General features: G+C 44.2%; 2 long non-coding RNA genes across 8 annotated transcripts; both read left to right on the plus strand.

Moving 5' to 3' along the window:
- Positions 1-11,264: 11,264 nt before the first annotated feature.
- Positions 11,265-12,187, plus strand: LOC123069948 (uncharacterized). Its single transcript, XR_006433241.1, has 2 exons — positions 11,265-11,344; positions 11,430-12,187. It is a non-coding gene; the product is annotated as an uncharacterized lncRNA (long non-coding RNA).
- A 726-nt stretch (positions 12,188-12,913) lies between these two features.
- Positions 12,914-18,619, plus strand: LOC123069949 (uncharacterized). Of its 7 annotated transcripts, XR_006433248.1 has the most exons (7): positions 12,914-15,817; positions 15,982-16,172; positions 16,299-16,347; positions 16,444-16,563; positions 16,654-16,914; positions 17,667-17,677; positions 18,546-18,615. It is a non-coding gene; the product is annotated as an uncharacterized lncRNA (long non-coding RNA). The 7 variants fall into 7 exon arrangements; XR_006433247.1 differs by lacking the exon at positions 17,667-17,677 and having other exon boundaries at positions 18,546-18,619; XR_006433245.1 differs by lacking the exons at positions 17,667-17,677; positions 18,546-18,615 and adding an exon at positions 16,990-17,344.
- Positions 18,620-27,927: the final 9,308 nt, after the last annotated feature.

Genomic DNA, 27,927 nt, shown 5'->3' on the forward strand with positions numbered 1-27,927 from the left:
AGGTTCTACTATTCTATAGGGGTTGTTTGGTTTTTGCTGCCGCTGACCCTGCCAACGCCACGGGCGAGCCAAAATATTGGCGTAAAAATGAACTGATGATGCGAGGGCAGCGTTGGTGAGCCAAAACCTAGGCTACAATCCAAGAACCGCCCGAGCACTAGGTCAACACCAAATATTTGGCGTGGCAGGCTGGGGCTCCCAACCAAACAGCCCTATAGTAAAAAAAACCATTCAGTTCCAAGGGTATCTCGTTATTTTTGTGGTTAGTGAAGGAAGCCATTGTTTAAAGGATTATCAATTGTAGTTGAAAACCTGTACATCCTTTACTGTTCTAGAAAATGGGTTTTAGCCTTGCAACAAAGAAGCAAAAAAAGTCTTTTCTTCCAGGCTATAAACCATGCATGTTACGTATCCCTCGTGTCTTTACTAATGACCATGAGAATCATTCAGTGTAGTTACATAAGATACAATGATTTTTCACATCATGTCATGTACACAAAAAACATCTAGGCAACAGTTACTAACTTATTTAGTGTTGGATTTCCATATTTATTTTACATTCCGTATCTATTTTGTTTGGAAAAAGTTGTTACTCATGGCAACATACGTTTGGGTCAAATAATATTCCAGAGTGGCCCTTACGAACTCAAGCCATGATAACACCGTCATATTTTCAGTTTTGTAAATGGCCTCTTTTAAAACGGAAATCCAATTTGGCTCTAGGGAGCACATGCTCCTGCCCCCTAATTTTTTTGTTGCAAAAGTCAATAAAATGAAAAAAAACATGTGTTCATTGTCACAACCAAATGCTACCTACAAATATTTAGTGGGAAAGATTAAGCATTTTCATCTGTGCAAGAAGACAAATCGAACGTCAAATGTTACACTTAATTTTGGTTTTTTCATGAACGAAGCACTACTATCCCATTGCGCATGAAAATTGTCAATCACTCTTGTAGTGTAATAGTGTTGCACTATCATGAACATATAAAAATTCAGATTTTTTAAATTTTATTTACTATTTATTTTAAATTTACTGTTTATTCGGTAGGATATGCTCCTCGGAGCCAAAACAACTCCCTTTCAAAGTACTTATCTCATGCTATCATATGTTCCCGCAATAGATCCCAGACATAGACCTCGTCAATAATTTCCACATAGGTTTGGAAGTTGAAACCAATCAAGAATTGTATCGCATGGATGCACAAGGCAATCATCACGCTAGAGATCATGGCCACATCTGCATAACCAAATTCCCGCACATTGTGTGTTGTGTTCTCCCGTTGCAACGCACGGGCTCTTTTGCTAGTCTCTCCCTAATAATAAAGCACAGATTGGGTCTCCGGGTTCATCGTCGCGGTGTTTTTTAGAAAAGTCACTCTCATTTTAGGTAATTGAACCCGCAATCCTCGTGATAAACACCCCGAACCGGTACGGGGGGAGTCACACCTGCACGACCCTTCCTGCATCCTGCGGTCCTGCCACGCCCCACCTCACCGAGCGTCTCCGGCCACCCCCTGCCGCCGAGCGTCGCCCCCGCGCCTCTGCCTCACCTAGCGCCCGATCCAGCCGTCGTTCATCGCCAGCACACGTGGATCCGGCCGCCCCTCGCCTTCCCCATCGGCTGCACCTCCTAGCGCCACCGCCCCTGCCATACTCCGCCGCTGGAGGATCTCCGCCCTGCCTGGATCCACATCCCCGCGGCGACACCGGCAGTCGGCGACGATGGACGACCACGGTGTAGTGCCCTTGGTCCTCGTCGTCCCCTTGCCTGTATGTATATCTCTGTCAGATCGATCACTATTTTGATAGGAATCCACTTCCCGGTGATAGTTCGTTCCTTCCTGTACCTCATTCATGTGTGCAGATATGCAAGTAAAAGCGACCATGGTTCAGGCATCTGTTGGTTATTGAAAAATCTGACAACCGCAAGAGAATAAGAGCTGCAGACTCAGAGTGTATGTGATATCCCTGCCAGATTGCTACAACATATTCATGCAGGTACCCTTCTTGCTGCCTTTTGCACAGTAGCAGGCAATGCAATCACAGGCTTGTAATGCTCTGTTTCTACCGTGTCTTCACTTTCATCTCAGTGGAGATTGAAAATCGAAACCATGTTATTCATGTAGTTACTGAAGTTTCAAATCCCTCCCTTAGTCATTCATGTCTGTTTGTATCCACAAGGGAGCATGCTCCCGCCAGATGGTCTCCATGGCACTGCATAAATTTTATATTGGAATGATGTGTTGGTCAATTCATAGATGGTTTGTGATATAATCATATAAAGATTCTCGCGTTACTTTTCTAGCTCTATGCTCTCTTATGTACAGGGGGTCAATGTTTCTCAGCCTAATGTTATTCTTATCATTATGTATGCTCTATGATACAGGTGTTGAGGCAGGGAAAAGGCAGCAGTAGAGGCATGGGCACTTCAGAAAAGGGTGTTGACTGTTCTGATTGAGGCCAGGCATGAAATCTCTTATTTCATTGTTTGTTCTTTGTTGAAGTTGTACTTATTTTGCATAGTATTTCAGGCAATGTTTAGACTTTAGATAACACATGTCCCTAGATTACATAGTATGCATGCCCTCTGTTACCTGCTGAATGTCTCTGGGGTAACTAAAAATGTTCAGAATAATCTAAATTTCAGAAATTCTTCGTGGATTATGATTGGCAGTTATATGCCACCAAATAGCAAGACTGCTACTTGAACAGTTTGTTATCCATGAAGCTTAGGCGTGTACACGGACTAAATTTGCTATCATTTTTCACCATTTTTTCCTAAGGCCATCAGAGCCATTGGCACAGTTTGGCTGCCCTAAGGGAGTACTTTTACCCTTTTTTAGTCAATCATACACCAGTCACCACAAGTGCAAATAATAATAAAGCACGGATTGACTCCGTGGGTTCACCGTCACAATACGCTTCTTCTCGTGAATTTACGCTTTTAGTTTTTTTTATAAGATAATAAAAAGGTTCTCACTTCTAACTAAACATTTTGTTAATTTCCAGTTGAAGGCTTCCACGTGCCACCTCCTTCGCCTCCTACGCCGCGTCGAGAAAGGCGGACACGTGCGGTAGGAGCCAAGGGGGAACAGGGAAAGGCGGACACGAGATTCGTGAACCCAGAGAAGAGAATGTATGCGAGCTTGTCCACCTCGGCGGTGTCAGCCGCCAGTGCCACCGTGTCCCGCCTCCGCCTGGCCTGGTCGCAACAAAAGTATGACTGCAGGTGTGGTTCATTCAGTTTTGAAGTTTGATTTACTTGCTTGTGCATGTGTGTGTGTATTCTAAGAGAGAGGGAGAGATTATTCTGTTCTAGCCAGTCGTATTTCTGGACAAATCTGCTCCCCTCCACTCCTTTTTTATTTGCCTTAAATCTGAACATGAAAAGCAGTTACAAATTGAGAGCAACAGAGTAAACGTTCAAAAGTTCAGAGCGGGTGCATGCTTTTGAGATTCAAAGGATGTGTAAGCTGGAAGATGGGTTGCCATGCTTTGTAAGTACGATTAGTTGGAGTACTATTCCATCCAATGGCAGTGCAAAGTCGAAGTAGGCGCTGACGAAGGACGTTAGGGTCTGTTCTTCACATCAACACTTCATTGTCCAAACAACGGCAATTGCTTTCCCGTACGGGAAAAGAAAGTTACATTCAAATCTCTGGGGGAGCCAAGCTCTTGTTCCTCCTGCATCCCTCTGAGCCTCTGCCTTGACGGATCGAACTTTTTTTCAACCCAGGGACTTGTGGAAGCAGCGGCCGAGAAGATGTTGTTGTAGACCAGGAGTGTGGTCGGTTGCAATTTGTGAAGCAAATCGCTTGCTCGGAGAAGAAAATGTGAGAAGGGCATGTAGAAACTGAAAGACCACGAAAATGATCGAATCCGAACAGATGTAGCCCCCTTCTCCAATGACCAGGCTAGGTTGGGCCGCCACTGAAGGTAGCCACATGCTGAGGCTAAGACGCCAGCCCAGACCACCCACGACCCACCAACGCACGCGCAGCAGCCGGCCCTCCTACCAGGGCACAACATCTCCGAAGGACCTCCTCGTCGCCTTCACCAGGGCACAACATCTCCGAAGGACCTCCTCGTCGCCGACGGCACTGTGCAGGCTTTGCCCGGCGGTGTACCATGGCGGCGCGGAGAGGAGAAGAGGTGATCTAGGTTTTCTTATGGAGGCGGGTGAAGAGCAGAATCATACCTCAACCTAAAGCATAGCTTAGCGACAATTCAACCGCGGCAACACAAAGGCATATTCACCTTATAGCGAATGAAGGTAACCTTATTTTTGACATTTGTTTGTGATATAAGAAGTGGAGTGTAGTGGAACTTGGAGCAGGAGCAGGGTTTACAAAAAAGATCTCCCGGTGCAACGCACAGGCATTTGTACTATCTCTCCCTAATAATAAAGTATGGATTGGGTCTCCGGATTCACCGTCACTTGTTCACCGTATAATGTATAGTATTATTTCGTTATCCAAGGTGGTACTAAAACTATACATGAAACGTTCGGCTCAAAAAACGCTTCTAAACTCCCGCTTGGGCCACGTTCGTAGCGCCCTTCCTCCCCGGTGCGCCCACAACTGGCTGGGCCTCGGCCTCTCAAAAAGGACTCGAACCTAGGAACTACAGGCTTATTGCTCAAAAAAAAGGAACTACAGGCTTGGATCTAGCCTTGGTACGATTGAAAGACGAAGCAAGTTATCAATCCGAGATAGTTCCCTTATTCCTCTTCCCATTGATCCCCGTACGCACGTCTTCCCTCAAGACGCGGACTCTGTGTCCAACTCTGTATCGCTGCCTCCTCTAATTCCTCCCATAAATATGGATTGATTCCCGTGGAGGTAGAAGAGCTGCGCTAGGGTTTCAGGGATCGGAAGTGGTTTTGATGGCAGGCCCATGGCATCGAGCGCGACGGCGAGGGGATGTGGAGGCTGTGGCCCTCTGACAGAGGAGGCAACGAAAGCCGGCTTGGCTGAGTTAGAGTGCGGCCTCGCGTCCCGCTCCGAACACATCAACGCAAGCGCCGTGCTCCGCCGCCGCGATCTCTATGTATCGCGATCACGAGCAGTCTGACTCCCTTGCTGCTGCAGGCTCTAGGAAGGGTCTAGGACGCCGTGGGCATCAATGAGAGCCTGAGGGCGCTATGTGCCAGGATGGACTCCACGGCATTCTTCTGGTTCGTTGCAGCGCGACACAAGAGATCGACGCAGCCTGCGCTTAGGTGTTGCTTGGATCCGGGCAAGTCCGTCATGAACACGATCGCCGACGTGTTCCCGATGGACCGACTGGAGTTGAAAAACCTGCAACCCTTGCCTGGGGCCTGGGCATGCATGCTCATCCAGGAGGAAACCGTGCAGACGCTGCCCAGCCCGCCCAGACCCGGAGATCATGCTGGCACGACCCTTGCGGCGGGCTACGCTAACCATGCGCAAGGACCTAGGCCGTCTCCCTCGCGTGACCCACTCGCCAAACTCGACGGCTCCCGCTCCGGCTCGCAAAGGTCGCTGCTCCTGCTGGCCGGCAATTGTCCGCTCGCCAACCTCGCAATCAAGGCCGCAGCTTCCCGAAACAAAGGTCCCCACTCACGTCTCCTTTGTGCTGCAGACAGGACTGGATAACCCTGCTGCCATAGATGTGATCTATATTCCGAATGTGGCAGTGGCACAAGTAATGCAAAGCAACGTCCAATCTCTGTAGTTTTTCATCCAGTGACCAGTAAGTTAGCACGGCAACAGGTAATGACGGATGTCAGTTGAGCTTCCAAATTCTCCGGCTTTTAATCCTACGTGAATGATTATGCTGAAATAACAACACAAAGCATTGTTGAATTTTAAGAGAATTCATATATAGTAAAAACCAAAAATCCCACAGATATGAGAAGTTGTCTATAGAATTTTATGCTGAACATGTTAGTTTGATCTCCTCCGACTATCAGTTATATGAATGTTCCATGATTTAATCATCGACGGACAATATTGAGCATTTAACATTTTAATTATCATTTATACACCTCCGGAAGTGCGTTCAAGCAAAGAAGAAACTTAATTATGCTAATAGTTTTTGTAAATTAATTACATTGTGTCAGAACTTTTTATTAAATGTTTTTCCCAGGCGTAACACCAAAATATGGAGTCACAATAAGCCCTTATTTTAGTTTTGAAGATACACTAAGTGACACAAAAAAAATACGAACATATAACATGTCTGCATGTATTTCTGGCTTTTCATTGCCACGGTTAGATTACCTGAAACTGTTGAATGAGAGGTTTTTAATTTTCAGTTATCAAATTCTAAAGCTGGATCCCTTCATCAGTTGGTGATTTTGTATATGTTGTGCCACATATCTCATTCACGATTTAGTGTCTTCGGTTCAGTAAATCAGTTTTTCTTCTCTCACACAGATGCTCCATGTCATAAATAGTTTACGGATCATTTTGGTATTCCTACATATTTATGTAATAGTGTTGCTGCGAACATATACTAATCTGGAGCTCTCAAGTTATAAACTTGAGTTAATCATCGATGGACAATATTGAGCATTTAACATTTTAATTATCATTTCGTTAATAATGAAATAAATTGGATTTCTTTCGTCCGTCATGGCATTTTTCAGAAAAGTCCCTCTATTTCAAAAAATTCAACCCACAGTCCTGTTTTAAGTTAAAACGAATCTTTTTTTCACATTTTACACAAAAGTCTCTGTGTTTTGTTGGAATCAACCCGTAGTCCGGATTTAAGTCACACCCGAACTGTTATTTTACATTTTTCGAAACCCCCCCTGCTGTTTTAGGTAATTCATCCGCGGATCATATTTATGTCAAACAATGTTTTTTTAAATCATCCATATCTTTTAAACCATAACTCCGATTTGAACATGTTATATATGAAATTTGATTAGAAAAATATATAGAATATGAATATGAGATCATTTTCACCTGTTAAGTATTTTCAAATATTATTTTTGAATATATTTAAGTCAAACCAATGATTTTCTAAATTATCCGTATCTTTTAAACTGTAACTTCGATTTTAACATATTATATATGAATTTTATTCGAAAAATATGTGGAATCTAAATATGATGTTAATTTTACCTGTTAAATATTTTTAAAATATCATTTTGGGAGCAAACTTATAATTTATAGCGTAATATATGTTTTCCTTTCGTACCGGCGGTGACCCGGATTGCAAATAAACACCCCACTATAACAATATAAGGAAGAGAAAACATCGATAACTACACATGCATACCTCTAAAAAATCTCGCAGGGGAAAACAACAAATTTCTCATTGAGAGAGAGAGAGAGAGAGAGAGAGGATAAGCGGCAACACAAATACACGTTTTTGTTTTGTTTTCTGTGAACACCGAGGCCATCGCCGGCCGGCGAGGGTGAGAAGGAGGATAAGCGGCAACACAAATATGATGCCTCGCAAAAATAAAGGAGATGGACCTATTATGGTCTTGAGTGATGGTTGTTGGGTTAAGAATGTATGGTATGTTTTCTCTCCCGTTGCAACGCACGGGTCTTTTTGCTAGTCTCTCCCTAATCTTTCCCTACTAATAAAGCACGGAGTGCTTCTGGTCGTACGTCGTCGGCGTTTTTGCGAAAAAGTCCCTGATGTTTTCGTTATTCAACCCGCCGTCCCTACGTAAGTGGATCCAGGAAAACGTTTCGATTTTACAAATTAACCCCTGCATTTTGTAATAATTCCGCCCACACTCCTTTCTTCATCTTGCCCATAGGCTGGAAGGGCCCAACTCCGACCTGTCGTGCACGCTCACCGACTGCAGCCGCCGCGGCCGCCATGGCCGCCTTCGACGCGGCCGTCTCCGGCCTGGACACGGCGCCCGACCTCCGCCTCGCCGCGCACCAGTACGAGCAGCTCCTCCACTTGCTCGCCTCCGCGGACGCGCGCCGCGTTCCCCCGGCCGCCGCCGCGCGCCGCGTGTTCGCCCACATGCTGGAGGCCGGGGCGCCCCCGTCTGAGGCCACCATCACCTCGCTCGGCCGCGTCGTAGCCGCAGACACCGAGGGCGCGACGAGGCCTTCGGGCTCGTCTCCACCATGCGGCAGAAGTACGGCCTCGCGCCGCGCCTCCGGTCCTACAGCCCCGTGCTTGCCATGTTCCGGCGCGCCGGGGAGGCTGGAAAGGCCTACGCGGTTGAGGCCCACATGGCGGCCTCCGCTGTATCGCCGGAAGAGCCCGAGTTCGCCGCACTCCATGAGGTCAGCGCAACAGTTTGGGACGCAGACAAGGTGTATGAGTATATGCACAAGCTGCAGCGAGCTGTCGGCTGTGTGATAGAGGAGACCACCGAGGTCTTGGAGGGGCGGTTCCGGTGCGAGAAGGCGGCAACTGCTGGTAAGGCTGAGTGGGATGTGTGTCAGGTGAGGACGCCCTTGCGGCGAACGACGGTGGGTGCTATCAACTGGGGTGGCTTTGGACCAGACCATGGATGGTGCAGCGAGTGAGAGTTGGGGCAGATGGCGAGTGCGGTGGATGCAGATGCCGCCTAGGTTCTGTTGATATCGACAATGGAGGATACACAAAAGTTTGCTGACTCTATTTCTGGGCTGGCTCTTGAGAGGGAAACCAAAGCAAATTTCAGCCAATTTCAGGTTCATATATATCTATCCCTTAGGTTTGAGTCCCTAGCTAACTTGGAGCATTGCACGTTTTGTTAAATATAGTTAGTTTATTTAGTTTACTGGCAATTGTGATAAGCAGAGCCGATATGTGCTTGGTTTTATTTCGATTAGTAGCTGGCATGATGTGATTTACTAAGAATTAATTTGGAAAAACTAGGCCTGGAGATAAACCCCATCACAGCAACCGCTTGTCGGCCAGCAGACGTGATGAGGGGCTCGTCGGCACACCCATGGCACCGCTGCGGAGCTATCTTCCTCTTCCTCGCATCGGCTCGAGGTGGGTGGAGGAGCTCGGCGCCCATGACCTCCACAACGGCTCCATCGACGCGCTCCACTGTCTTCTCGCCGGCGCGGGTCTCCGCCTGCCCCCGCACCCGGACGCCGTCGAGTTCGCTGCAAGGAGCAATGGCAAGCAGCAGCAGCGGTGGCAAGTAGAAGCAGTGGGCAGCAGCAGCAGAGGGCAGAAGCGGCAGGCAGAAACGGAGGGCTGCTGCCGTGTCGTGATTTGGATGGAAAATTGGAGACCGTGTCCTCCAACACAATCAATGGAGTGCCCGACCCGGATTTTACTTGCCTGCTATAAGAAGGAAGGGTTCTCGGTCGGATTCTCCGTCAGGTTGCCTCCTTGGACCATAATCTTCATCAAATCCCGTCGAAAATGTCATGAAACGTCCAATGTCGCCGCCGAGTTCGCTGGAGGAAGAAGCGCCGAGTTCGCCGGAGGAACAAAATCATCTGTTTAGCCGTCCAATGTCACCCGCGGCGGCTGCAACAGAGGTATGTATCCCCTTGAAAGCAGCAAGCAGCAGCCTTCTGTCCTTTGCGTTCTCTATATAGATGTGTAGTAGTGACCAAGAAACAGCATGAACAAAATCGCAGCAGCAGGCTGCTGCTCTCCTCCCTGATCTCCCTCTATATGAAATAGCAGTAGCGCATGAATGAAGCATGAATTTCTGAATTACAAACAACGTACATATTTTCTGAATCCAAACCAAAATCAAGTATATACCGTAGCTTGTTGTATTGTTGATCCAACCACATGCTCTGTTTCTGCATGCCATGGAAGCTTTACTTTCAAATCCTCTTTTTCTGCACGACAATTGAAAATAATGCAGGAGTCGGAGAATGAACGGAATTGCTTTGAACTTCACAGCACTAAATTCCTAAAGGCAAAACTTTTTAGTACTACAGGATATACCTTCAGAGATTATGACAGTTCTAATAAACATATCTTGTTTATTGGTTAGCTGAGTTAGAAGTAGAGCTATTAAAAAATATTTACTCTGATGAGTGCACAAAATCCTTATACTCCTAGCTCTATGATTATCCTATATCTACTTCTCACATTATACATATGCTCCACTACAAAGGGGTCTAAATAATAGCATGATTTTTTTTCACTTAAAGTTCTAAGCAACTTTACTGTGTGAATCTGAGAATCTCACTGAAACCTGTTTTTCATTGTGTATATTCAGCCTATCGAGTCGAGTTTCAGACTGATCATAAACAGACCTCAGTTTAAACTGTGATGCTGATTTGATTTGTGCTGCACCATCGTCCATATCTTCGATTTCAAGCAGTTCCATGGCAAATCAAATACATGTTTTCTTTGTTTATGACAGTACATGGTTCAGTCATCCACATATTCTAGAAACAGCAGATCAGATTTAACAACTATCTTAGGAGTAGCAGACACATATATATAATTTAGAAAAGAAAGTAGAGAAAGAAAACGACCAAAATTGAAACTATATAACTGGAGGCATTAGGCCAACTATTTCTCTGTTTCTTTTATGTATTTTGCATTATATTTCAGCTAATCAGCGATACGTGCCCCTGTGTCGGTTTATTTTTTCTGAAAAAATGGTAATCCTGGAGAACATACTGAAAGCTGATTTGTAACATTGCAGTGTTGCATTGCATATATTTGCATACGAGAGTTACTAAGAAATGTAATGTTGCTGAGAACCAAGTTTCAATATTCTGCTTTTTCTTCAGTTATCAATTAGCTTAATTGCATACACATGAATAGATATGCTAAATGCATCTAGCAAAATAGGATTAGGAGGTGTATTCAGTGGAGTGGATTATTTCGTCAATTTACTGTAGCAAATATAGCTGTTGCTGACAGTAGACATTTGTTACATATACCTGTATAATTTTGTCTTGCTGCTCAAAACAGTTTCACGGAAAACAAGCCAGAATCCGAAAGTGCTCCATAGTTAGTTCGCCAGAATTTCGTCGGTCGGTTCTCCGCTTCAAATATGTGGACGAAGAGGCTTGAAATCATGGTCTTTGGTTAACTCTTATTGAAATTAACTCTACTGTTGAGAGAGTCGTTACTGAAAGTAATCAGGAGTTCATTGGTGACATATTGGTTTTTCTTGCAATGGTTGCTAATTCCTACGAGGGCTTACAGGTTAACTCTTGTAATTTTCTTCTACCAAGCGTGGATCAGCTCCTGTAGTAGCTATCTTTAATTTGCAACAGGTGGTATATGGCGATGAGATGGGCTTCTTCAGCTCTTTATTTGGCAGCTCTCTTCTGTAATCCCCTCTATGTTGTCATGAAATTTCAGCAACACAAATTTGTGATCCTGCCAGTTAATCATGATGATTTAGAAAGAAATGTTACCCAGGACTATGTACTGTACTAATATTCGGAAAAATGTATGCTTGTATCTCTTTCAGGTCCGTGCTAGCTATTTATTTGAACATTCCGATAATATGTGCGAAAGGATGATGCCCATATTGACTAATTTTCTCTCTTTTGTAGGTCAAAAAAATGGTCTTGTGTGGGTTACAAACCAATGCTTGCTTGCGTACACTCTGGTGCTCCAGTTAAAGATCCAAAGCTATAATGTACTCCTTCCGTTTCCTTTTAGACTGCATATAACTTTTGTCTGAAGTCAAGGTATCTTTATTTTGACCAAACTTATAGAAAAAACATATCAACATTTACAAGGCCAAAAAATATCTTTAGATTCATTATGGAATTTAGTTTCATATTATGTATATTTTGTATTGTAGATGATGATAATTTTTTATACAAATTTGGTCAAAGTTTGTAAAGCTTGACTCAACATAAAACTTATATGCGGAGTAAAAAGGAATGGAGGGAGTATTGTGATGAGTAACCATCAGTTGGTGAAGCCATTCTCTTATGAATACTACTGCATCTCTCTCATCTCTTTTATTGAGTGAGCACTTGCGACGAGACATGCAGGAACAAAAACCACAAGAAGATTACAAATGAAGTCACAACGAGCTGAGCAGAGTAGCTGGCGATCAAATGATTTCGGGTCCCTGCTAGCTATTTCTGATCTTGAAGCTATTCCTTCAGGACACATGATTACACTATATTACAAGTTGAAAAAGTGTGTAAAGTGGAAGTTAGTACTAAAGCAGATTGCTCTTTTTGATCCGCCAACAAATTTTAGTCAAGTGGAAACACAAACTAGGACGTGCAATTTTTTTTCCCGTTGCAACGCACGGGCCCTCTTGCTAGTAATAATAAAGCACGGATTGGGTCTTCGAGTTCACCGTCACAATACGCTTTCTTCTCATGTCGTAATACGCTTTTACAATTCGTGCAGACAAAATCAAAATCCCAGGTGGTACTATTCCGAGAGGTCTAACAGTCGAGCTTTGGCTGAAACCTCGCGTACGTAATCGGGCCGGCCCATAACCAGGAAACGAGAACATGAAAATAGCACGAAAAACAAAACCACACTTGATGGGTTCGAGCTCGCGACCTCACGCTAGTTAGCAGGGACGCCAACCACATGAGCTAGCTGTTGATAATGCTCAAATTGCAGCGCCCGAGTTAAAGTAGTTTAGCGACAGGTCTATTTATTTTTTTTAAATACTTTCAACAATTCTTGGAAATAAGTGTGGACGATTTTCCTTAAAATATTTGAATATGAATAGATTTTTAAAATCATCGATAAATATCGAAAATTCAAACAAAATTTTGAAACTTGAACAAATTTTGCAATTCCAAACGTTTATTTATTTTTGATATACGTTGTATTTTTAGAAGAATATACATTGAACATTTTTACATAAATTTTACAATTTTACATACAAATTGAACATTTTTCTCCCGTTGCAACGCACGGGTCTTTTTGCTAGTTAATAATAAATCACGGATTGAGTCTCCGGATTCGCCGTCACGGCAAATTTTCAAAACTGTCCCTGTTATTTTTGACATTTAACCCGCAGTCCTCGCAATAAGTCAGCCTAACCGGTACGGTTGAGAGAAAAAAAACACCCGCGCCGCCCTGCCTCCAAATCCTATCTCCACCTCCAGCGCGCCGCCGCCTCCTACCACGGCACGCCTCGCCTCCCTCCTCTCGCTCGCTCCCTCATCCCGCACCTCCACCTCGTCCTCGTTGACCCGCGCCACCAGAGCCCAGCAGGTCGACGACCGCTCCTTCCTCGCCTCCGCGTCCGCCCCCGCTCAAGCATCTCCACCGGAGCGCGCCCGTCCTGGAGCTCGTCCGCCTCCCTAAGTTGCCGCCCTAGCCTCGGTTCTGGCGGGTTCCGTGCGCCCTCGCCCGGCCAAGTCCCCGCCGCCAAGATCCTGCTTTCACCGCGTCGCTCCGCCCTGCATCGACTCGCTGCCGCCTCGTCTCCCCGTCATCATGGCCCGACGCCCACGCCTCTGCTGCTTCGTCGCCAGCCTCCAGCGCCTCCGCCGGCCTGGTTCGCCTCGCCGCTGCTGCTCTGCAAGCCCGCCGCACTTCTGCTCCGCCCTGCGCCCCGACGCCCGAGTTGTTGCTCCCTTCGGCTGCCTCCCATGGCGCTGCTGCCATCCACGGCTGCTCTGTTGCCGTCGCCTTGCTGCCCGTGCCCCTCCTCTCGTGCTGGCCTCCTTAAGGCTCCGACCGGCTACGTCCATTGCACCACCTTGGCCATGGTTTGCCGCTGCCTAGACCACCTTCAGCCGGGTGCCCCGCCTCGCGACTCACCGGCGACGGCACGCAGGCTCTCCCGCCAATCATCACTGGCGGCGACGGTCGACACGGAGGGAGGACGACGGCATGCAAAGACGCCTCGGGGGAGAGAAGGCAGGTTGCCGGAGCACCAAAACAACGTGGCCGTGGTTGTCTGTTTGTTCACTTGCAATTCAGTAATGTTCTTTTTCGTTCAAAGAATTATTATTCTGTTGCAATGAAGTTCTGGTTTATATCTTGCGTGCAGTTCAGCTGGGTGATTCTGTGCACTGAATTTTCCAGTTAGTACATCGGATGTAATGTACTCCTAGAGATAGGAATTAGTTTCAAGCACTATGATTTTACATCGAGATGATGTTTCTTTGTAACAGAGACGATGAACAACATGGGAATGATGGGGATGCGGCCTATAGATGGTTGCTATGGATCTGGAGGTTGATACTGAACATGAGTTTACTACAGATCTGGAGTAGTAATATTGGATTACAGGTCACATGTTAGAAGTTAACTGCAGAATATTGAGCACGGGTTAGTAGTTCATTACTGAATAGACATTCAGTAATTAACTGCAGAGCATTTGGTCTTTGGGGTACATGTGAAACAGAACATCAGATTTTAATCCACATGCTCTGTTTTTTCCTTCATAAGTACATACTCTGTACATCATATAGTTCTGTGTTGTCTTGAAGTTCTCTCCTGCAAATTTAATAATGTGCCCAAGAAATTCGTGCTTAGTAACCAGGATTGCAAAAAACTTTCAAAACTGTAATCGTATGGTTCCCTTCCATTGACATTGTAATTGGTATGTGCCAGTCTGTATGGTGTATAGATTGGAGTGGAGTTAGGGGGAACCAGTGCATAATTTTAAGTTGCAGCTTGCTAATTGTACTAATTTGTCGGTGTGTGTGCCGCGTTTTCCTGAAACATGCAAAAAAATGGACAACTTTTCCAGAGTATGAAGGTGGTTAGCTAGCACCATTTGGAACAAGTACATCAAATCTTGGATCTGAAGTGTCCAATTTGCAACTTTAAAAATTGTTTCAGAAAATACGCAAGGTTTGGCAATAATTTAGTAAGCAATTTTCATGACTGATGGGCTGGCACTGGAATTGTCTGATTGCCGAGTGTGACCCCTGTCATGAAGGCCTCTACACTAAACTTAATAAAAATATATTTATCTTGTATTGAAAAATATAAGAAAAGGGCACACTGAGAGTTGTCTCAAGGTGTACATTAGTGGTTGGATGTACTTAATTTTTATCAAGGAAGAATAGCTACTATACAACAGAAAAAATATAAGAAAAGGTAAACTAATATCATGGTGAAGGCAGAGAGGTAATGCATTGTTCATGGTATTGTATGCACGAGCATTGGTTAAATAATTTTTGGTGTTCTAACTCTCTGAGATAATTTACATCTCTATTTGTGCTAATTGGCAAGGTGCATGAACAATTATTTACCTATGGTTTTTGCTTAATGGAAAAGCCTTTTTTAGTTTTAAAAACCTATTAAATTTGATCAACAGAATAAGACTCTTTTTTGTTAATCTTGGTAAGAACAGTGCCATATGGTTCCACTCTACATCTTTGTACTTAATTAGCCGAAGGTGCGCATTAGTGCTTGAGACCAGTGCTATATAGTTCCACTCTATATCTCTGTACTTAATTGGCTGAAGGTGTGCATTAGTGCTTGAGATCAGTGCTATATAGTTCCACTCTACGTCTCCTTAATTGGCTGAAGATGTGCATTAGTGCTTGAGACCAATGCTATATGGTTCCACTCTACATGTCTGAATGTGTACATTAGTTGTTGGCTGTGTTAATATAAATAGTAAGTTTTCATATTATATCAGCTAGAAGAGCTTCACAGAAATTTGGTACAGGAGTTGCAACTGTCTTGATCAAGTGCTTTTATTATATTATTCTTTCTTGGTTAAACTTTGTAAGAATCTTGCTCATGTTCAGTGGTATCACGTACTAAAGATCTTACTATTTTTTTAATTAACTAAGATCTTGACTATTTTGGTGTCAAGATCCAATAGCCTTGCTGTTAGTTAATGCTCTATTTATATTTTCTTCTAACAAAACAAATGTATGTTTCCAGCAATAAAACTCGTAGGTTCCAGCAAAAATAATGACTCGCCGTAGCTGGGTCGCAGCAAAAAGTTTGGCCGGTCCCAGCAAAAAAATCGCTGTCGCGGTCACAGGTACTATATGGTTCCACTCTACATCTCTGTAGTTATTTGGTTGAAGGTGTGGATTAGTGGTTGGCTGTGATAATACATATAGTAAGATTGCATGTTATACCAGCTTGAAGAAATTTGCTATCCATATGTGACTGAAAGCCTGCAATATGTGATTATGCCACAAGGAGCAGTTTTGGAGGTTTGATGGTGTGCTTGAGCGAGGATACCACACTACTTGTCTTGGATGGCCGGAACATATTGCTGGCCATCTCACACTCAGGTTGCAGCAATTGGATGTGCCCTGTGAAACCTGCAGCATACGGGCATTGGAAGCGGCGGTATGGCAGTCTGAATCCTGACGTTCTTGGGAGTGCAGGTGTGGACAATCCTAATTTGTTAGCTTCAGACAACCGACAAAAGAATATTGGTTTCCATTCCTGTGTTGCCAGTTTTCTACCCTGTGACTCTTGCAACCTTCGAATAACCTTGTCAGTTCTAATAGGTTGGGCGTTTGTCGGAAATAGGGGAGACCCATAGCTCCTTAAAAAAAGGTGTATTTCCTCTCAGTCACTTGCACAAGCAAACAAGTACTTCCTAGTTAGTTGTATTCGTTTTGTTATATTTATGAGAGTTGCCTTTTCAAACAGGAGAAGAAGGGCTATCTCGCTTGTCTGAAATCAACAGGAGCTCAGTCTGGAAAATGCTGGATATTCTAGAAGAAATACTTGCGATGTAGGATAGCCATTGTTTGCATGCTTCCTCCATGTGTAAGAATTTCATAACTATTGTATTGTAAGTAGTGTAGTTAGCTTAACCTATTTTTTGGCACATCCATATATTAATGCATAATGATTTAGGGTGCATTTGGTTCCTAAGCCATCCTCTCAAGCTCCCACTTGCACAGTTGTGATCCCTGGGTTTGGGAAGCCAGGTTTGCAGAAGAAATCGAGGGGCTCAGGTCTGCAATCAAGGGAGTCTGCATGGTGGTCTCTGTTATTTGAAGGAAATGTGCTCGGGAATGAGCCATTGGCTAAATTGCTTGGTGATCTCAAGGATGTGCTCTATGATGTGGGCGTCGTGGTAGATGACAAGCTCTGGCCACTACAGGCTCCAACAAGGTAGAATTAATTTAGTTGTCGTTTTATATTGCAAAACACGGTGAAATTATAATTTATCCGAGTTTCTTTGTTTAGGTGGTGCTGTAGAAATAGCCAATGCCAATGTTACTGTGAAATTTTTTGTTCAGTTCGTACGAGTCCTGATTTGCTTCCCATGCAAAAAAAAAAAAAGAAGAAACTGTTTGGCTTGTCGGGTCTGTGAGTTGTACTGCACCGAACATGCAACTTTTGGCATGGTTTGGTTTCAAAACTTAAAGAAGCTAGGGAGTTTCACTATCCCATTATTTTGTGCAACTATTTGGCATCGATTTGATGTTGATATACCGCCAACAAGTAGCGGTCGTGGCAAGAGGCAACACTCTTAAGACATGTGACCATTTTTGTAATCATAAGAGATGGTAATGGAAACCTTGTGGAGGTAGAATGCAAATACTGTCATAGGATAGTTCTGTGTAAGACGGCGGACAGTAGGAATTTTGAGCAGGCATATCAAGAGTGCTGGTTGTGACCATTTTTATATTACAAACTATAGCAATTCATGCATTTTACATCTTTGCACCAGTGCACTTTTGTGGCTGTAATTTTATTAAGTGTGAACCAAAATTGCTGCAATTGATAATCAAATGTCATCATAGTCCCCATTTTGTACTTCTCTATGACTCGACAAATCATCTAAATATCCTTTTTTTTTTTGACAAACCGTCCTCCTTTTGCGTCCAACCTACACACTTTCGTGTATGCTTGTAATAAAGGTGTTGACAAGGTAATGAATTGCTTCCTTAGATACCTAGTTTTGTTCATACAAATTTTGGTCGTTTGATAAATGTTGTAAAAAACTTATTTCTCATTCTTCGCAAAAAAGAAATCACATATTTTATTGATTAGCACCAAACAATCATAAAATGGACTAATAGCCATTGTAATATGTTTATGAATATTGTAGGACATCTATAATTGACTTGCACATAAGCTCAATAAATGTTGCTATGTTTTTTTTTTACTTTGGTGTTGGGAGCTTTGTCGTGGATTTGTCCTGGCAATATTGTTGCAAGTATTGATCTAGAGCTTGGACATTGAGCCACTAAACTTAATTATAAAACTGGGATATTTCTCCCGTTGCAACGCGCACATGCACATTTACTAGTTAAACTGAATTAAACAATCTGTTAACACATGTGATAATGACAGCTGTGTTGACTTTGACCTAGACCCACATGTCAATCTCTATGGCTGAGCTGCCATTGGGTACACATAGCATTTAATTATTTTAATTTGAATTTAAAATAATCCAACAATTCACTAAAACTTTGAAAAATAATATAAAATAGACCGTAACACAGATGAAAATACTTTGTACATGAAAGTTGCTCAGAACGACGAGACGAATCCGAATACGTGGTCCGTTTGTCAGCCGCACGTTCCTAGCATAGCGAACCTGCAACAATCCACCTCCGGTTCATCTGTCTGAAAACGCAGAACACCGGGAATACTTTTCCGGATGTTTTCCCCCTTCGCCGGTATCACCTATCCTTGCGTTAGATCAACCATGGCACCGCGTATTGCCTTGTTATATTTTGTGATGCTTTGTTTGCTTCGTATTTACTGTTTCTTCCCCCTCTTCTTCTCCGTAGACCCCAAGACCGGGGTTGATGCGATTGAGTACGACTACGTCACCGACGACCCTCCTTCTTGCCAGAGCAACCAGGCAAGCCCCACCCTTGATCACCCGATATCGCCTATTCCTTCTCTCTACTGCTTGCATTAGAGTAGTGTAACATGTTACTGCTTTTGGTTAATCCTATTCTGCTGCATAGCCTATCATTGTTGCTCCAACTATTGATACCTTACCTGCAATCTTAAATGCTTAGTATAGGATGATAGTTTATCATCAGTGGCCCTACATTCTTGTCCGTCTGCCATGCTATACTATCGGGGCATGATCACTCGGGAGGTGATCACGGGTTTATATTATACATACTTACATACTATACAGATGGTGACTAAAGTCGGTCGGCTCGTAGAGTACCCGCAAGTGATTTAGATTTGGGGGCTGAAAGGGCAGGAGGTTCCATCCAGGTAGTGGTGGACCTGGGTTCCCGACGACCCCCGAGTGCTACTTTGTGCGAAGCGACAGGGTAGGTTGTGACCACCTAGGAGACAGATGGGCCTGGCCTGGTCGGTGTCCGCGGTTATTTCAAAATAACACGCTTAACGAGATCTTGGTATTTGATCTGAGTCTGGCCACTGGCATATACACACTAACCAACTACGCGGGAACAATTATGGGCACTCGACGTCGTGGTATTAGCCGAAGCCTTCTTGACATCAGCGACTGGGCGGCGCGCGCCAGGTTGGACTGGAACACCTGCTCTTGTATAAGAGAGGCTAGGTCTGCTCACCGGCCACGTTCGCAACTTGCAGGTGTGCAATGGGCGACGGGCCTAGACCCCTACGCGCTTAGGACTTAGAACGGCATGCTGTCCTCTCTGTTGTTCCTAGGTAGGGCTGCGACGTGTTGATCTTTCGAGGCCGGACACGACCCAGGAAAGTGTGTCCAGCCAGAGGGATCGAGCGTGTTGGGTTATGTGGTGCACCCCTGCAGAGAAGTTTATCTATTCGAATAGCCGTGTCCCTCGGTAAAAGGACAACCCGGAGTTGTACCTTGACCTTATGACAGCTAGAACCGGATACTTAATAAAACACACTCAGACAAGTTCCACAAACAACCCGGTGATCGCTTTCCCACAGGGCGACGAGGGGAGGATCACCGGGTAGGATTATGCTATACGATGATACTTGGTTAACTTACCATCTACTCTCTTCTACATGCTGCAAGATGGAGGCTGCCAGAAGCGTAGTCTTCGATATGACTAGCTATCCCCCTCTTATTTTGGCATTCTACAGCTCAGTCCACTGATATTGCCCCTTTACACAAATACCCATGCATATGTAGTATAGATCCTTGCTTGCGAGTACTTTGGATGAGTACTCACGGTTGCTTTGCTCCCTCTTTCCCCCCTTTCCTCTTCTCCGTGGACGTCGCAACCAGATGTTGGAGCAAAGGAGCCAGATGCCACCGTCGACGACGAACCCTACTACACCGAGGGTGCCTACTACTACGTTCAGGTCGCCGATGACCAGGATTAGTTTAGGAGGATCCCAGGCAGGAGGCATGCATCTCTTTCGATCTATATCCCAGTTTGTTCTAGCCATCTTATGGCAAGTTGTTTAACTTATGTCTGTACTCAGATATTGTTGCTTCTGCTGACTCGTTTATGTTCGAGCACTTGTATTCGAGCCCTTGAGGCCGCGGCTTGTAATATGATGCTTCTATGACTTATTTTATTTTTAGAGTTGTGTTGTGATATTTTCCCGTGAGTCCCTGATCTTGATCGTACACATTTGCGTGCATGACTAGTGTACGATTGAATCGGGAGCGTCACAAGTGGGTATCAGAGCCGACTACCTGTAGGAATCCCCCTTCCACACTCCTTGGCCGAAGTCGAGTCTAGTCATTGCAAAACTTTTACTAACATGGTTGTGTGGCTTATGGGCCCATGTCGCCATTTGGGTGGTATTAGGATCTTTTACTCCTCGACCTTTACTCTGGGACTCTGATCTCTCCTCTATTCGGCTTAAATAATTTTACTAACACCGACTCTAGGTTCTCATAACTACTTCCTCCTGGAGAGGTCTCGCTCCAGATGATTGCTTAGTGCACCAGATGATTTTGAAGTTACTCTACGATGTTCTCCCGAGACACTTGTGCCCACCGCCCTTACAAACTCCCTACCACTGTTATATCCTTATGGATAACTGTATACACCTGCCATTCTTACATTCAATCACATTGATCTTGTTATTACAAGATGCCCCGAACTGCTCTCCGTTGCTCTGAGAATCCTTTGAACTTACTGGCTTGCAGTTCTTACCGCATGAATACACCCTACGGATAATTTCTCGCACTTACCGAGTATCCGATCATCCTTAGTTGATCCATGTAATTCACAAAAATTCTTCGAAATGCTATTCGACCTTCTAAAATCCTGATCAGCCTATTGCTCTAGAAATTCTTGCTTGCTTGCTTGCATTATGGTTAATCCCATAAGTCTCGTAATCGTATTGGCATCCCTTGACATTATCATTTTGAGTCCGTTGATTCAATATGTTGCGAATGCTCGCAATCCTCGGCCAGACCCTAGAATTCATCCTTCCGGCTCAGTCGTCATTTTTAACTCGAGCTGGTTCTCGACCAATCAAATTATCGTCGATTCTACCCCTAAGACTATTCAACTTATCCATCCCTAATCAGAGTGTTGCTTCTGATCCCTTAACTGGGAATTCTTAATTCTTGTGCAATTGAGCTTTGAGTTAGTCAGTTGTTTCTATAATCTGACCTCTTTGCATTCTTTCTTCTTCTGGTTGAGTACCGATGCTCGCAACAGATCCCTTGTGGACCACCAGATCCTTTATTGGATTTTATCCGACAATGTCCTTCATATTCAATAACTTTGTGAGTCCTTCCCCTGATACATAATGCCTTTGGTAGATTGTATCCTCTGCTTTGTCAACCATACTCTACTTTCGATCTTGGGTTATTATCCCTGAAGTTGATGGTATACGTTCCAAAGAGGCCCCGATGGGTTGAACCTATGCCTTTTCTAATCTGTGTGAACCCGGAAACTACTATGGGTCATACTCTACTGTTGTTATGTCAGATAAAATTTCAACACTACAACTTCGTCGAAGGCGAGAAGTGAATGAAAGGTTATGCATTAGAGAAGTGGGAGTCGATCTTGAACTTTGTGTTCATGCCCATGTACACGATGTAGATCTTATCATGGAAGCTTCTATTAAGTTAACTCTGCTCTTGGTATAAGATCATCTTATATTTGGGAATGGACTTTTGCAATTATGGTTCCGACCATATTGTTCTTCTTTGATCCCATTTTTCACACAAGTTAAACCACTTGTCTTCTGCAGATCAATGCATCATTGCAACCTCTATTATGATCTACCTTCGAGTATTACCCTGTGGTATCTCGATAATATCATGGAACTGCATCACTTCTTATGGGTTCTTCATCAACTATTATTTGTCATTGATTCCAATTTTCCTGGGTTCTGGGTTGTCATCAAACGAGAACACTGAATAGTGAATCGAGTACACACTCCGATTCAATAACTCTAAGTAATTTTCGTTGCTTATGAGTTTAATAATCCTTCAAGTCATTCCTAGCCTGATTGGCTATATCATTATTGTGCTAAATTTTAACTGTGCTACCTAGTCCTTATTCCCGGAGCACAAATTTCGACGATGAGCTAACCTTAAGTCGAACCTCCTCATCATATCATTTCGCCCTGAACAGTAAGCTTGATTTCGAGTTTGTGTCATACCCTTGGTTCCAATAACCTTTCGCTTCATCATTCCTTTAACTTGACGTCATCGCCGATCGATATTACATCTTCACAAAATCTTTCGACAAAATTGTCGTCATCATCATCAACATTTTGAGCTCTTCCAAGATATCTATCGAATTCTTGATGGGAAACCATCCTTGCCCCTCGATGGTTTGTGATATCATCGGCACTATTATTGCCCTCCCTCCAACACAAACTTGTTCGTGTTTTGTGTAATACCTTGAGTTCCTTTTTATCTAGCTTGTATTATGTTCTACCTTGAAGTATTACTGTCTTTATGTCAAAGATGTTGTGAGGATTGCTCCACCTCTTAAGAATTCTTGGTATAGTGATACTTATCACCATCACCATTCTTTCTTGGTCCCCGTGTTGATTCTAACCAGGATACCAACAAGTGAACGGTGATGTTTGGATTCTATACTTCTAGCAACCCTATTTCCTTGAAGTTAACGGTCGACAGTTCATTCTTAGACTATTAGTTAATGAATTACCATCCTAACATTGATCATGCTACTTAAGCCCATATTTCGGGTGCACCTTTCAACCAATGTTTAATTGTGTATGTTTTCCTCAAGCATACATCATTATATCATTTGATCTGTCAAATGTTATCTCCTTGTTCATTTAATTGTGAAAATCCATGTTTATGGAAATCATGATGAATTGTCGCTGAGTTCATCAGCCACCCCCTCATCCCCTCCTTGGATTAATGATGAACTCTTGTTTCGGAACTCGCTTCCATAGTTCATTTCCTGAGAATCTTACAATGTCATCTCATCAATTGTATTGCACCTTTTCTTCTTAGGCATCCCGAGTCCGAGGTATCCTGACACCAATCAGATCTGAATCTCGGTCATATATGATGGTTGGAACATATTTCCAAGAGTTATAACATTGGTCTTTATAAGACCCGGTAAGGTGATGTCATGCCTAGCACACCTGGGCATATGACCTATTGTTATAGTATCCTTTTTAGGAAGTTTAGCCATTCTTCCATGAGGAAATTGTAAGACTTATTCTATAAGTTGTTTCTGGTGGATCCTTTGTGAATCCAAAGTCCGATCTTTATCCAATGACCATGTCAATGCTATCTCGAAGCATGTCTATGGTACTCCGATTATGAATAAGAACATTTGAAACCCAATGCTAAATTTTCTTTATCATTTACCCTAACACCATTGTATGTGTAATATCATGAAGTTCCTCCCCCCTTACCTAAATGGTTTACTACTTTCTATCCTGTCATGGATATCATGCTCCACTTGTCCTTGGGAAGGATATACCTGATACGTCTCCAACGTATCTATAATTTTTGATTGTTCCATGCTATTATATTATCTATTTTGGATGTTTAATGGGCTTTATTATACACTTCTATACTATTTTTGGGATTAACCTATTAACCGGAGGCCCAGTCCAAATTGCTGTTTTTTTGCCAATTTCAGTGTTTCGCAGAAAAAGAATATCAAACAGAGTCCAAACGGAATGAAACCTTCGGGAGAGTCGTTTTTGGAACAAACGCAATTCAGGAGACTTGGAGTGGACATCAAGGAAGAAACGAGGCGGCCACGAGGCAGGGAGGCGCGCCCAGGGGGTAGGCGCGCCCCCACCCTCGTGGGCCCCTCGTGGCTCCCCTGACCGACTTCTTTCGCCTATATATACTCATATACCCTGAAAACGTCCGAGAGCATCACGAAACCCTATTTCCACCGCCGCAACCTTTTGTACCCGTGAGATCCCATCTTGGGGCCTTTTTCGGCGCTCTGCCGGAGGGGAAATCGATCACGGAGGGCTTCTACATCAACACCATAGCCTTTTCGATGAAGTGTGAGTAGTTTACCACAGACCTTCAGCTCCATAGTTATTAGCTAGATGCCTTTTTCTCTCTCTTTGGATCTCAATACAAAGTTCTCCTCGATTTTCTTGGAGATCTAGTCGATGTAATTCTTTTTGCGGTGTGTTTGTCGAGATCCGATGAATTGTGGGTTTATAATTAAGATTATCTATGAACAATATCTGAATCTCCTCTGAATTCTTTTATGTATGATTTGTTATCTTTGCAAGTCTCTTCGAATTATCAGTTTGGTTTGGCCTACTAGATTGATCTTTCTTGCAATAGGAGAAGTGCTTAGCTTTGGGTTCAATCTTGCGGTGTCCTTTCCCAGTGACAGCAGGGGCAACAATGCATGTATTGTATTGTTGCCATCGAGGATAAAAAGACGGGGTTTATATCAAATTGCTTGAGTTTACCCCTCTACATCATGTCATCTTGCCTAACGCATTACTCTGTTCTTATGAACTTAATACTCTAGATGCATGCTGGATAGCGGTCGATGTGTGGAGTAATAGTAGTAGATGCAGAATCGTTTCGATCTACTTGTCGCGGACGTGATGCATATATACATGATCATGCCTAGATATTCTTATAACTATGCACTTTTCTATCAATTGCTCGACAGTAATTTGTTCACCCACCGTAATACTTATGCTATCTTGAGAGAAGCCACTAGTGAAACCTGTGACCCCCGGGTCTATTTTCCATCATATAAGTTTTTGGTCTATTTTATTTTGCAATCTTTATTTTCCAATCTATATCATAAAAATACCAAAAATATTTATCTTATTATCTCTATTGGATCTCACTTTTGCAAGTGGCCGTGAAGGAATTGACAACCCCTTTATCGCGTTGGTTGCAAGGTTCTTATTTGTTTGTGCAGGTACGAGGGATTTGAGTGTAGCCTCCTACTAGATTGATACCTTGGTTCTCAAAAACTGAGGGAAATACTTACGCTACTTTGCTGCATCACCCTTTCCTCTTCAAAGGAAAACCAACACATGCTCAAGAGGTAGCAATACCCCTAAAATATGTGTGTATACACATTTCCCTTTCCATTGTTCTGTTTAAACCTGATAATCACTTTTACTTTCGATTGTTTTGTTTAACCTTTCTTGTGATCTATATGATCTAAGCAGTAATATTCTCCTGCTTATGTCAACACCTCAGTTGTACAAACCTGTCGAGTATAACCCTGTTACTACTATTGATGACATTTCGGTAACCACGGATGGAAGGGAACTTTGCCTATTGGTCCGCCTCGTTCCTACGAGCAGGAAAATGGTTCTCTTCGTCCCTCGCCCTTGGTACCAACCTTGTTGCCAACATGACTGACAGGCTATCCTCTGACCCGCCTTGCTATCATGAGCGTGCAAGATGTCACCGTCCTTCCTACTTTTTGATCCATGTGGTGGGCCCATAACCCATAGTTCCACATGATCGAAACCCGACTCTCCTGTACACCCCTGTTGCCAAAGCGATACCTCACGCTTGGCTTCGTATATAGTTCAGGAGCCACCTTCCTAGAGATGATCCACTCTAGTATCAAACACAATATTTGTATCGTTGCTCTGAGACCCCTTTCACCTTCCGATTAGGCATCGAATGATTGCCTGCCCGATCAAAACTTCTCATCGTACCTTCTTAATTTTCTCTCGAAATTTTCTTCAGTTTCAATTCGAGAGTTACTTGTTGCCACCTTCCCTGGTGTTATCTACCAGATAAGCGACCTGTAGAGGTCAGTTCCCGAAGATACCCCTTATTCTTTTTCATAAGTACGATGGAACCCCTGAAGAAAGGATGACGACTTCATCATGATGCCCTGAAACTAAGAAATGAAGACATCAACGTAATGGATCGACCTCTTCGAGAAGAGCAACCAAGACCGAGAAGATTCGTCAGAATTTCGTAACCAGGCCTTTCCCCCTTTGCTCCACCTCTGAAATCTCGGGACGAGATTTCTTGTAGTGGAGGAGATTTGTAACACCCCAATAATTAAGCTACAGTAAACCCTGACAAATGATGCCAGGTCTCCTTTTTTTAGCTAAATCGACTCTTATTGAAAACCCGTTCAAATTCAAATTCGAATGCAACTTGAAAATTTAAATAAGTTTCAAAAGGTAAAATAAAAATGTAGGCTGGGTTGCAAATAATTACTAGCTAATTTTCATGTAAGAATTAGCATTTTTAAAATTATACAAGTGCTCCTAAACATTTTAAAATTGACTCATAAGCTTTTTATTGAAACAATCTAATTTAAATAAATATGTAACTATCCAAAAATATTTGAAACTTGTTGGAATAGCCCAAAATATTACCTAGAATTTATGTGATAGTTTGCACAATGAACTAAAATCATTTAGTACCTAAACTAAATACAAACAGAAAAGAAAAAGGGAAACCTACTAATAAAAAGAAAAGAAACCTAATCTACTGGCCCCTTGGCCCTTTTAGCAAAACAGCCCTAGCCCACCCGCAGCTCCTTCAACCTATCGAGGCAGGGGGAGGCGTGGCGCCATCCACGGCGCCATGGCCGCGGTGGCAGCCATCCCGCGGCTCCACCGGTGGTTAAGGCCTCGCCCTACAAGACCCTCGCACCCCATCGTCAACCCTAGCCCCCGCACATTTTCCCCCTTGCCTCGCTCTCCTCAATTTCTTCGACGCCCGAACGTAGCCGTCGCCGCGCCGTTGCCGTACACGTGGCCATCGGCCACTGTTCGTCGTCCGTTGGCGTCCGGCAGGTTCGTCGTCGTCCCCTACATCGTCTACGCACCACCGTTAGAGCCCGAGGCCACTACATCGAGCGGATCAAACTCTTCTTCAACCTTTGGCCACCGGCGCACCTCCGTCGACTCCGTCGTCGTCCTGCGCTCCCGGCCCTCACCGAGCCTTTCGTGCGCTCCCCGATGAGCTCCCGCTCGAAAGCCCTCTCCCTAGTTCTCGAATCCGTGTCCGTAGCCACAGTTCCCGTCGCGGCCGAAGCTCGTCGCCGCCGGCCATGTCGTCGCAAAGCTCACAACTGCTGTGGCTCGCACCCGTGCTTGGTCTCGAGCTCCTGGAGCTCCCACGAGGATAACGCGCCCACTTGCAGCTCCTGCGGTGCTCCACGCCGTTTAAACCAAGCTCGCCCAAAACCGCCGCCCCTTGCCGTCGTCGGAGTGCTCAACTCCGGCCACTCCAGCTGTTGTAACCGCCACCGTTAGACGCGGCTCCCCGCGTAAATTCGAATGCGACCAGACGCGCGTCAAATGGGCGCCTGTGGCGCAGCCCCGACGATCCCTGTACACGGGCGCCCTGACCGGAGCTCCGCTCCCGCCGCACGCGCTCGCCCGCGAGCCCTTGTTGCGCCTGGACCACGCCCTGACATCCCCGGCCGCGCTCCCCGCGAGCGCCCACGCGCCCGCCTCGTCCGCTCGTACGCTGCCGCTGCTCTCTGCTCCCATTGCCGCCTGAAGCTGCTGCCTTGCTGCTGCTGTTGCCCTGTTGTTGCTGCTGTTCGGCTGCGTCTGTAACGCCCGGATAATCTTGCTACAGTAATCCCATGCTAATCATGGCACGTCATCCCGATTACTGTTGCTATCCTCGCAATAATTCGAAACTGTTCAAATTCAAAATTCAAATTGATGAAAACAATAAAAGTTTTAAAAATTTAAAATAAAATTGTTAGGTGGTTGGCGAATATTACAAAGGTAATTATGGTGCAACCGGCATAATTTCATAAAATGGCTAAATGGATTAAATGATTTAAACAAAAAAAA

This window comes from Triticum aestivum, chromosome 3B (assembly GCF_018294505.1).
Source record: "Triticum aestivum cultivar Chinese Spring chromosome 3B, IWGSC CS RefSeq v2.1, whole genome shotgun sequence".
Lineage (NCBI taxonomy): Eukaryota > Viridiplantae > Streptophyta > Magnoliopsida > Poales > Poaceae > Triticum > Triticum aestivum.